Below are 12,445 nucleotides of genomic sequence, written 5' to 3'. Positions count from 1 at the left end.
CTAATGCTATCTCATAAGTAGTTAGCCTGTCAACATAATTTAGAAGTAGTTGCAAAGTTGCTTCTGTTCCAGATTAAGTCTGAAAATTAATAAGAGATATTTATTATTTTGCTACAAACTGATTATGTGTGGACCCTGTTGTAAAAAGTAATAATAGTTTTGAGATAAAGCAGATTTTCCTAAAATATATATTTATTACAACATATTTCTGCAAGGAAAACTTAATTGTTTAGAAATTGTTGTTTTTCAGCGGGCCATCTACGGCCAAGAATTCGACTTCTGCCACACCCATGCATCACACCTGCTTATAAGGCGGATTCATTCATTTATCCACTTATAAAAGTATATTCAAAGTATGATATTATGAAGTTGTTCGAAGAACTAAATCAAATTTGAAAGAAAAATATTTTTTCATGAATTTTTCAATATAAAGTAAAAACAAATGCATGAAAAACAAACATACCTTAGAATGCAATGAATAAGGGTCGGATCTCTTATTCCCATTTGGGAACTCCTGATGGAGAAAAAAAAATTAAAAAGTATTTGATACACTTGAAAGAAAAAATAGATAAATAAAATTAATAATGCACAATAATATTTATCTGAAACATATTCTTAAACTATGAACATGATTTAATGAGGAATTCAATATTTTCCAAGCAAACATTTTTTACATAAGCTTTTATTGAATCAACTAGAATAATGTTCAAAAATATTTTTATATTTAAAAAAAATAAACAAACAAAAAATGTATGAATGATGGAAAAAACTTGCATGTCAAAATTAAAAGCTATGAGATTCCTATAAAAATATATTCTTACAATTAAACTTACTTAAAACTTATTATTTACTCAAAACTTATTATTGAACTTGTTTTTTAATACAAATTAATTAAGAGATCAAAGATGTGTTTTTAAAGTATTAAACTTGATATTTTTTTGAGTAAGAACAATATAAAAAAGTTTACTCAATAACTGTTTTATTTAACTGCGTGTTACAAGTGGCCATCGATAACATTTATAAAAATAAAAAAAATCTTAAAAATAATTTATGCCAAAAAAGTAATTTTCAAGTAGTACCATGAATGAAAAACCATTTTTGAATAGTAGATAAAAAAAAAAAAACAATTATAACAAATTCATAGGAGGGCAAAAAGTTGGAAAAAAAAGAAAAAAACAGGAAATTAAAATTTTCATTTACTTCAAACTATTAATTTAAAAAAATTGAAAATTGTTACTAATCAGTATGAGACAAATGTGATGGTCTCACCTATAACTTTTTTTATTTGTTTTTCAATTTTTGAAATCATATCTATCATAATAAACAAGACTTTGAAAACAAAATTGTTGCAATCCAATTATTAGAGAAAAATTACAAATTATATCAGTAAATGATGTAGAATACAGCTGGAAAAATATTTTTTCTGGTATGCTTATTTTCTTAGTATTTTTTATTTAAGACAGTTCAGGAGCTAAATTGAGAATGCTATAAGCCACTTTTGGCCCACCAGCCATAGGTGAATTCTTTACATTATTTTATTCATACTTTTTCCTTTAATCTTCTGTTAAACTTTTAGAAACTTCCATATCATTCCAGTGGACACTAATGATAATCTTTTAATGCTGTATTGAGTCCCCATGGACTACAAAGCAACTTCAGGAAAAAAGGGAGGTCACTTTAAATTTTTAAATTATTATAATCTCATTGATAAGTAAAGTTTAAAACAGTCAAACTTGAAGGTGAAATAAAAATGCTTGTTCTTGTGTCCACGAACAATTATCCCTGTTCTTTGTGGTGCTCCTTGTTTCAATGCATTACATTTTGTAGAATTGTGTTCTAAAAAGAAGGAAAAAAAGTGACTCAAAGGGTGAAAGAAAAAGAAAAGATTTATTTTAAAGCATTTAACATTAAGTTACTAATGTTTATTATTAGAAAAAAAATGCAATTTAAAAAAAAATAATTATAATAATAATTTATATTTAAGGAACTATTTTGAATGGGAAATTAACTTACTAAAAATTCTAACACTTATTTGCTTTTAACAATATTTGATCACTTTACATAAACCAGAAAATGAGTTAAACTAACTTCATCATTCTCTAAATTAAGTTTTTAAAAAGTACACCAGATCATTAAGAAGCATCTTGAAAAAAAAGACAGCAATCCATAAAAAAATTTATTTCCTTACAATAAAAAAAGTCCCTACAAAAGGCCGAGGCATTAAAAAACATTAAAAAAAAAACTAATACAGAAATTTAATTTTAAAAAAAGCTCCCAGTTCCCTGTCTTTTAAATGTCATTGTTTGATAATTAAATAATTGAAATAAAGAAGTCTCACCGCAATAAGTATAAATCCTTTACCAAATAAAATAATAACAATAAAGTGAAGAAATTTTTTTTAAAAAAAACATGTAACTTATTTCTTAAGCAACAACCTATTGATAGGACCTTCACTTTCTGGTTAATTTGATTTATCACCATTTTTGATGCAAAAAATTAAATGAATATTATAAAAAGAAAGCTTTTGATAAAGCTAAGAAAAAAATTCTAGAATTTTCATAACATTAATTATGAAATCCTTAGTAATGGTAGATTCTTTTATCTTTTTGAGAAAACTATTTTAACTTGTGAAAGTTTGAATTTCTATTTTTTTTCTTGTAGCAACAGATGAAAATGCAATTGCTTGCTTATGCCTCTGAGAAATGTTTATTTATAATTTAATGTGCATGACTGAGTACACTTAAAACTTAAAGATAATTTTGGAGAATGAAAAACCAGAAAATATATTTGAATACATAAAATTTTTCAATAGTTTCTAAATAATGTAAGCCCAAAATAAAACAAACTTATTTAACCAAGATGACTTGAATTAATCAACAACAACTCAAAAAAATGGTAGGTTCTTCTTCTTGCCTAATAAAGTGTTCATAGTTTGTTCATTAGAAAACGAAACTAATTTCAATACAATCGAGCTACAGATCTAACCTCACTATCAGATCTTACCCTTTTCCTCCCATCATAAATTTAATTAAAAATATCACAACTTAAAATTTGCTTTACTGCATTTGAATGAAAGGAAAAGCCTTTTCAATACAAACAAGAGGTGGATATTTCCGTATCATGATCTGTCGCGCCAACTACAATTGACAAGGTGACAAATAGATTTGAAACTAGCAATTTAAAAAACAAAACAAAAAACATGTGGATGTTTGTCCAGGGATTGCTACGAGTTATACTTTACGAGTTGATCCCTTTTTGTGATGTTTTTATAAGTTTGTCGCGGGCCACTGCTGGAAGTTCCCAAGACTTGAAAATTATTCTGTCACAGATTACAACACGGAAATCTACTCAACAAGGAAGAAAACACTTACTTTATTATGTTTATTACTTGCATTCTGAATCCACACTTGTTCTTCAGAAACTTTTTTTTTTATGAATTGCAAGCTCCTCTGGAAGAAAAAAATAGTTCATCAAACATCAAATTTAATTATTTTTTACCACAATACAATAACCAAATTAACTGATATTGATTTTTATGCAAATAAAGGGATAGTGAGAAACCACAACACTGAGGAATAATATGAGCAATTGCTGGAAAATCTTTTTAAACAAAAGAAAAAAAATTTATTAAAATTTGAAATAATATATCAGGGTAAAAGAAAAGAAAAAAAACAAGGAAATTTTACTACTTTGAAAAATAGCTAATAGAACAAAGGATTGGTAAAAGGTTGAACTGTTAGAAACAAACAAATAGAGTAAAATAAAGCTGTAACAATAGTTTCAACTACTATTGATATTAAAATTAATTTGATATTGCAATATACTTCTTAGAAATTTTATATAACTCCTATAACTATTTGGATCAAAAATTAGTAAACATAAAATAAACCACAAGATTATATTTTTCACAAGAATAAAGCTCAAAAATTCTAAAATAGGCAAGATCAAGAATAGACAGGAATCCAAGATTTGCTGTGATATAAATCTACTTATAACATAGACATACAAAAAGAAATGAATAGTTTTAATTTCAAATAAAAAGCAGACGAGTTGCAGAATGTTTAATCTTACAACATTTGTCGGCGAAAATTCTTCAACCCATGTTCAAAATTATCTTTTCCGCACTAAACAAATCTTCGTATTTTCCGCTTTTGTGAAGTCCATAATAAAGTGGAGTTATTATAATCAATGCAGTTTTAAGATTTCGCTTTTGCCATAAAAGCTGTCTTAACCAAAATTATTATTTATTTTGTTTCACTTATTCTCTGCATGCTTGTGAGTTCAATTATATAATTACGGCTTAAAAGCCATAGTAAAGTATAAAGACTTTATTACGGCTTCCACAGCAGTCATTTGTATTTGTTTATTTTATGCAAGAGCTATAACAATTTTTGAGCTTTATGCTGCAAAATTATGAGCTTATGGCTTTTTAACGCATTGCAGAGATTTTAACTATAGTACTATGTAAGCTATAATTTAATGTTATATTTTTTTTCGATCACAGCCAGTGGGGTTACAGGCCATGATGGCTGGGTTTTGGAGGGTCTCTAGTTTCAAAATATTGCTGTTCAAATAAATCTTGATAGGCTAAATTAAGCCTTACCTATTGAAACGCAGTGCTATAAGCGAAAGCAGAGAACACGCCGCACTTTACTATACTCAACACACAGTTCGTAATACTTTCATAATACATAAACTATAATAACTAAACTGATCTGTTTTGTGATTTTTTTATATAAGTTAGTTTTGACGAGTTTGATATTCGCCCAAATCAATTAAGGACGTATGCTGGTTATGGACAGATACTTGCTGGCAGAAAGAATAAACGTCGCTCTATGCTTTCCAAGTTGATTGATAATAAAGATAAAAAGTTAGTACTCATTTCTAAATCCTTTTATACAAGTTTCGAACTCTCCAGCTTTCCCCCCCCCTTTTTTATTTATTGTAATATAGATATGTACATCAAACTAGCTTTTACTTTTGTTAACTACAATATATATCTATTTTTAAACAAAATTTTTACAATTAATAATGTTTTATTTCTTAATTTTTAACAATGACAGTGTTTTCATCATAGAAAAAAAATGGGTGAGAATTTCTCACCCTTTCTCAAAAACAGCGTGGGGTTTCAAAAAGTTAAGTGAGATTTCTAAAAACTAAAAAAACACAAAAATTCTCGAAAATAAAAATCATTTCTAATTATAATACTTTTTTAACGTCTTCTTTTTTTTAAAGCATTGAATATTTTTGGTGCATCATCATAGAAGATTTTGCCTTTACAAGGTATTTGTCCATCTAACATTAGCACATAAAAAATTTGAATATCTTACATGAAGAAACCTTACGTATATTACGCATATTATAATCACGTAGTTGCAGAGAAATGTGTTATGAAAGGGATCCCGTGGTTGTGTTCTGTTGTTCGAAAAGGTTCTGAACAATACTGGTAAATAGGGAAGCTAGATAACGGGGCAGATGCTGGAAATAATGAAAGATCCAGGAAGAAAAAGGATTTTATTCTAAATGGCGTAATTCGAAGCTTTTTCCAAAATGCGAGAAATTCGCGAATTTTCAAATTTGATTTATAGCATGCGTTCATTTCTCGCGGTAATAATTTTTTAATGCAAGAAAAGAAAAAAAAATGCGAGATTCTCGCGCTGTAGTGAAAACACTGAATGAGAAAAACAAAGATGTATCATTACCTGTTCCAAAAAGCTTTGCCCATCAGCTGCAGGGACCATCTAGTGGTGGAATGCAAGAAACTTTTAACAGCATTTTTCAATTATAGATACTAAAAATGTGGTTAAAACTTCAAAAAATTTTTTTTATCCTAGAAATATCTATAGCATTTGGGTAAATTATCCAGTTAATATTACACATAAATGGTATTTCTAAGGACATTGCACTGTTTTTCTATTTGCCAAACTTATAGTACTATTCTTTTCTAGTTTTAAAATACACTATTTCTGTTAGAAAAGAATTGTGGCAGAATCACAGTGACATTGTCACAGAAACGTTACAGAGTTCTTGCAGGAAGAATTTTTCTTTAGAAAGTAAAAAATTTTGGTTCTCTTTCTTTAAAATTATACTTAAAAGATGCCTTTTTCGCACATCGGAGGGGAAAGAATTGTTCGTAATTTTTCGATTCTTATTTGAGAAAAATGAAAAATAAAGAACGTTGAAACAAAAAATTTTCTTTCTGCAGAAATTTTTGAAAGATTTTTTTTTCCCTTTCAGAGGGGAAGAATATTTGTGATTTTTTAATTTTGGTTTTCTTTTCTTTTACTGATTTTATGATTTTTAATTATTTTTTTATGTGATGATGATTTACAAAATGCCAAAAAAGAAATAATTATGTGTTATTTCTTTTACAAAATGGGACAATATTGCCGAGATATTAGAATATAAAAAATATTACATATTAATTTTTAAAAAAATACATAAAAGTTTTGTCGTGAATTTAGCCGTTCGAGGCTATGTTTACATACTATCACGCCTACGCAATCGAATTGGGACTTTCCCTCTAAAAGTTTCAGTTTAGTTTTCCTCACCTGTTAGTGTTGCGTTAAAACGCATCTTCTGTATTCTAAATGTTGTAAAAAATTAATAAATAGTGCTTGTTAAATATAAGAGTGTTATTTCCTAAACCCCCACGCTATGGGACAGTACAATTTTATTATACCCTAATAGGTTTTTCTTTGTGAATACAACATTCCTGTTACTTTAAATGTCATTAATAACATATGCATTAGTTATTATTAAAAGTATCTTGCTGAAAGATATTAGCGCTAGAGAGGTTTGTCGCAGAATGCCCAAAAAATTCTGCCACAGAGAATAAAATAATGTTTACTCTGATCATAATTATTGCTTATCATAATTCTTTATACCTGTATTCCATGATTAATTCTAATCCTGACAATTTGTAATTAAAATTATGATCTAAGTACTGGATTAATAATAAATTTTTTTAAGCTCGGCTATGTGCTTAATCTTTTTTATTTTCTTCTCTTCATATTTTGTTACTTAATTTTTTATGCATACTTTCAGCAAAAAATGGTATTTGAATTTTATGTAAAAGGTGAGTTACTTTTCCCTTTCATATCATTCAGTTTACTAAATATATAAGATCAGTGATTCTGCTATACTTTGGAAATTGTGGATCTTTAGGACTTCCATCCTTCTGGGTCTCTTTATATTATAATCAGGAGTTCTATTTAAGATATAAAATTTCAGCTTCTTTATCTACCTATTAATATTCACATTTGTATTATTTTATCTATTGGTCGACAAAACAGATAATTTCAAACCAAAATAGAATTATATTTAAACAATTTAGGCTTTTACTTAGAACTGTCAAGGCTTTTAATTAAACTATCAAAGCTTTTAATTAAACAATCAAGGCTTTTAATTTATATTATTTTATCTATTGGTAGACAAAACTGGGGATTTCAACCCGAGAAGAATTATATTTAAACAATCGAGGCTTCTAATTAGAACTAGTCAAACATCTACATTAAGAAAAAGTTACAAAGTAATTTGATACTTAGTATTATGCTAATTTTCTCCTTCATCTAAGAATAAAGGAGAAAAGGAATATTTGCTCTATGTATATGTGTGTTCAAATTCATTAATCAGTAGGTTCATCCATTAGTATCGCGGGGTTCAGTGGTTTTTCAAGAGTTCAGAACATCAACCCATCAATGACATCTGTTTAACAAAAAACAATTATTTAATTTCAAATATGAATTTGTATGTTGACACTTCCGGGTCTGTAAGATCTCTGCTTATTACTTGGGCTCACAGTGGCATCTCGTGGGGTTTTACCAATATGTTTAATCTTCGGTTTTATTTTTATCTCTATAAATCTGTTGGCGCATCTGTTGCATCCTGAGCATCCTGAGAGTTCTGTCTGTTGCATCCTGAGAGTCATGTCTTAACCAATATTTTATATGCTCCCTTTACGATGTTGACGCTTTATATGTAGGCGTGCACAACCTTTTTGAGTGAAGGGCCACTCACACAGCAAGTAGATCAATGAAGGGCAGCACGCATATTTAGTCATGTTAGCTTAAAATATCAGGGGTCTGTCTAGTTTTTTTTTAGAGGTACCTATTTTGTGTAAATTTAGACATAATTTGTGAAAAATTTAAAAATATATTAAAAAATCAGCACAAAAATATGAATTTATCGTTTTTTACAGGATACAAAAATAAAATTTTAAGAAAAAGTATTTTGTGAAACTTTTTTTATATTTTCTAGAACAATGCTGATTTAACGACTGCCAGAGCGTTCAGCATCATAAGTGACCATGTATAAATGCAGTGTATTACTCAATATTAGTTGATTTCTCAGGTGAAGAGTTTCTATAACACTTACCAAGTCACTGTTTTGCATCAACAGCAATTTTCTTCATCAAACCAATGCTTAATCTGTTCATGAAATTCTTTTTTAGTCATTGTTTCAAAAATTTCAAAACTAGTGTCACTAAAATCACTTGCAATCTCTAAACTAATTATCAGAATAACATTTTTTTATCCGTGATTATTGAAGATAAAATTAATAGTATTTGCTAATGTTACTTGGCTATTGAATTTATTTTGAGCAACTCTGAGCAATGCAAAAAGAAAGAAAAAAGATATTTGGGGCTCTAAGCTGCAACTTATTCTGCTTATATATAAATCCAACCTTGTGTGTTATTTATTTGTTTTTGGGAGGGGGGTTTAGTTCAGATCAAATTTTGAAGGGATTTTTCAAAGGATGTAAAGACAAACAAGTAATTAAAATCATCTACAACTATTTTTGGGCTAAAACTTAAGGCAGTTCGTAACACATTCCAATCTAAATGAAAAAATAAGCTGTTTTTATAATTTCAATCCCTCCTTTGCTCTTTCTGATATCAGCTATGTAGTGGGTGAGAGTTCGAAACTGTTTTTTTTTTTCCTCCCTTGAAAATTACTTTGTGACTCCTTATGAGATGTTATTACTATTTTTTTTTCAAATGCCAATGATTTCTTAATTATGTGCCAATGATTCCTTAATTATGTATTAAAAGTGATTTTAACACCTTGTATGTATGTTTCCAAAATGGTAATATCAATGCATTTATTTTTCAGGTTAAAGTATCTCCGTGTTATCAAACATTGAATGTACACTGGTAGTTACCATCTACTAGTTATGAGAAACGCAAAGAAATAGCTATTGCCCTGAATTCTATATCCCCAAGACTGAGGTATCACATATTGTCATGCAGAAAAATATTTGTTAAATCTTTTTGTTATGAATCTCTGCTATGGACTGAGCTTTGTAACGAATTTTTGTTGACGTTGTCTACCGTGCTCTTAAAGTTAATTATAGTTCTGCCTTTTAAATTGTGACTTTTTTCATTTTTCTTGGCAAAAGAATTCGAAAAACACTATTAGCTACCAGCTGATGATAGTCAAAATTTTGTATATAACCCTTTCGAGGGGCCGTGAGTGAAAGACTTATTTCCACAATATTGATATTAAAGCTGCTTAGTGTTGGTGAGGTTTTAATAATCGGAAAATATGTCAATATAATACTCGATACCTATATTAGTATATTTGGGATTTATTACATAACCTTTTAACATTTGAGTTGTGTGCAAAATACATTTATCAATAGCAGCCAACTAAACCCGGAATTTTAAAAACAAATAAAATTCTTATGAGACCTTGATAAGGACTTAGGAGCATGACTATTTCTCTTTCTAATCTTTGATTTACTGTTTAAAATATTTATAAGTAGTGATGAAGAAAAGATTTCTTTAAATTCCAATTCATTAAAATATTAATATACTATTTAGCTGATAAATTATTTTTTTATTTCAGCTAATACACATTATTAACAGTGATTAAGCATCATTGTTGTTAATAATAGTAAGTCAATTTTTTATAGTTTCTCGAAACGTATGAATACTTTTACTTCATTAATTTTGTCTTTTAGTAGGTACATGGTTAATTTCTTTTATTTCACTCTGCATATATTACCTAAATTAATTAACAATCATTGGCATCAATAATAGCATGTCAATTTTTCATGTTTAAATAATCATCAAATGATTTATCAAAAAACTAGATTTTCTCATTCTATATTTTTGATTTTTATGATCTTTTTGTTTTAATCCAAGGCTCCTAAAAATGTAAACACTGCTTTCTTTTAAATTTTATGTACGTGGTAAATTAAAAACAAGATTTGCATGTTGAAATACCAAAACTAATTTTAAGGAAACTTCTTTATTTATGGTTTTTAACAAAAATTCAATTTCATTACCAAGGGTAGGAGAGATGAGCAAATGCCTACTTGGTCTAATCTTATAATAGCTCTATCACAGTACCGTCTTTACACATGGCACACCCGAGCAGTACCCAGGGGGTGCTTGAGAATCATACTTTTTATAAATTGTATTAAAAATAAACTAAGAATAAACAATATTTTCTTATATATTGTGTGAAATAAATATATTCTATTGTATAATATGGGCATTTTATTTATTTTTTCTACAAATAGTAATTGATTATCATGCAAACACCAATAATTTGAATAGCTCCTCACCAAGAAATATATATTTATATACTTGTTCAAATTTTCAATCGTTAATAAAATACTTTTTATTCCTCCATTCAATTTAAAATACATTTTTTTTGAACTTGTGAATGACACTATTTTATATTTTTATAGAGTTTTTTCAGATATTAATTCATTAATTAAATTTAATGAATTAATTTTAGTTTTATATGGGAAAAAATTATTTAATAAAAAGTAACTAAAGTAAGATTTTTCTTTGTTAACCTAAGTAGGAATTGACTTTATTTTGTGTATTAAACTACTTGTTGAATAGTTACTACTTGTCAAGTATTCATACTTAACAGTATTTGATTAAAAATGGATGCTATTTGTATTTGGGAATTCAATATGTGTTTTTTATAGTTTATATGTATGTGATTAGTTAATTAGTAGTAATAATAAAATTTGAAGATGATAATAGGGGTCTGCCCCTGGTGACTGGGTAAAAAAAAAAAAAAAAAACTTACTATTTTTGCTGTAATAAAAGCTTTTTAAATTTAAAACAATTTTAATCATGAAGTTAAAACTGCAAGTACGAATTCTTTATTGCCTTTTTGTGCGAGGTTTAGATAATGATAATTTCAGGTTTAGATAATGGCATTTTCTCAAATGCCGTTTTTTGGCTTGCGTTACTTTTCTTGCCGGGGTGCGATATATATATATATATATACAGTCAATTCGCTATAACTCGAAGTACGGTAACTTGAATATTACTATAACTCGATTTTTTTATGAGGTTTCGACCCTTTTATCTTCAATTTCATATTAATTATTCTCTATTACTCGAATTTTACTCCCTTTAACTCTATTGTTTTGGGATCTTTTAAAGCAAGAAACAAAACCTAGGACCTGATATCTTGCCCCTTCCTTTGAAACACACACACAATGTCTTTGGCACTCTTCATGTAGAAGCTAAAGCTGTTTAAAGAAGTTTATTTTTTAAATGTTTTCCAAATAAGACTGTGATGTTGAAGGATGAAAACTGCTCCGGGGGTAAAATGAGCAAGGAACGTTTGACTGTCCTAGTAGGAGGAAATGCGTCTAGGACAGAGAAATTGCCCTTACTTGTTATTGGAAAATACCGAAATCCCGGATGTTTCAAGAATGTAAAAACGTATCCTTTGGGTTACGAGTCTAACAAAAAGTCTGGGTTAACATCAGTTTTATTTGAATACTAGGTAAGAAAATTGGAGTGCATGTCTTTTTGTTTTAAAGTAGGTTGCATCTAAAAATTATTTTAACGAATTTGCTTATGCTCATTAACTAAACTTAAAAATACATGAATTGATCTATGTGACTCAAAATTCTATTTAATCAGGGTGCGTAGCGCTTTTTTAAACCCCTTAAAGGTGCTTTTTTTTTTCAGGGTTTGTAAAAAGTGCTTAATTTTCTATTTTTTAAAAAGAAATTTTTTCTTTGCTGTGTCGACTGCTGTTCTAAATTACAAAAAATGCATGGTTTAGACAATTTTCTCTGCAGTATTTATCAGAAAATAGTTATTTTATCATGATTATGTAAAAGGTTTTGAAAATATTTCTAAATTTTACTGATTTTTTGTTTATAAATTAAGAACTTTAAACTATAGGGGAAAACAATTTTATTACTGCACAGATCCTAAATATGATTTTTTTTTGGGGGGGGGGGAGTGAAAATATTTTTTGAGTGCTTAAAAGGTGCTTATTTTTGTTGAAAAATCTGGCTATGCACCCTGTTATTGCATTATAAAGATTTTTTTTCTGTAATAAGATTGAAACCTCATAAACAGTCACTCATCAAATTTATGAATATGACCAATTTTATTGTGAAATGTGACATACCAAAAATAAAATTCATTTTGAACATTGAGAAAAGATTTGCAAGA

The 12,445-nt window shown here is 28.0% G+C and overlaps 1 protein-coding gene and 1 long non-coding RNA gene across 9 annotated transcripts in view; one reads left to right on the top strand and one right to left on the bottom strand.

The window, feature by feature from the left end:
- Positions 1–1,166: 1,166 nt before the first annotated feature.
- LOC147816893 (uncharacterized) lies at positions 1,167–4,447 on the bottom strand. Its single transcript, XR_015429481.1, has 3 exons — positions 4,072–4,447; positions 3,372–3,449; positions 1,167–1,836 (listed from the first exon to the last, which is right to left on the bottom strand). It is a non-coding gene; the product is annotated as an uncharacterized LOC147816893 (long non-coding RNA).
- A 66-nt stretch (positions 4,448–4,513) lies between these two features.
- The window catches only part of LOC147816892 (uncharacterized), a 43,699-nt gene continuing 35,767 nt past the window's right edge, over positions 4,514–12,445 (top strand). For 4 of the 8 annotated variants that reach the window (XM_087152561.1, XM_087152551.1, XM_087152556.1 and 1 more), the window contains exons 1-2: positions 4,514–4,870; positions 9,114–9,229. The gene's annotated coding sequence lies outside the window, so the exon portion shown is untranslated. Of the gene's footprint in view, positions 4,871–5,948; positions 6,054–7,047; positions 7,079–9,113; positions 9,230–11,464; positions 11,763–12,445 lie in introns of those variants that run through there. The other 4 variants (XM_087152559.1, XM_087152557.1, XM_087152558.1 and 1 more) reach the window with 4 other exon arrangements.

Source organism: Parasteatoda tepidariorum, chromosome 1 (genome assembly GCF_982258835.1).
Source record: "Parasteatoda tepidariorum strain Cologne lab strain chromosome 1, Ptep-v5.0, whole genome shotgun sequence".
Taxonomy (NCBI): domain Eukaryota; kingdom Metazoa; phylum Arthropoda; class Arachnida; order Araneae; family Theridiidae; genus Parasteatoda; species Parasteatoda tepidariorum.
Note: the sequence above shows the minus strand (reverse complement) of the source record. Positions and strands in the feature narration are given on the sequence as shown.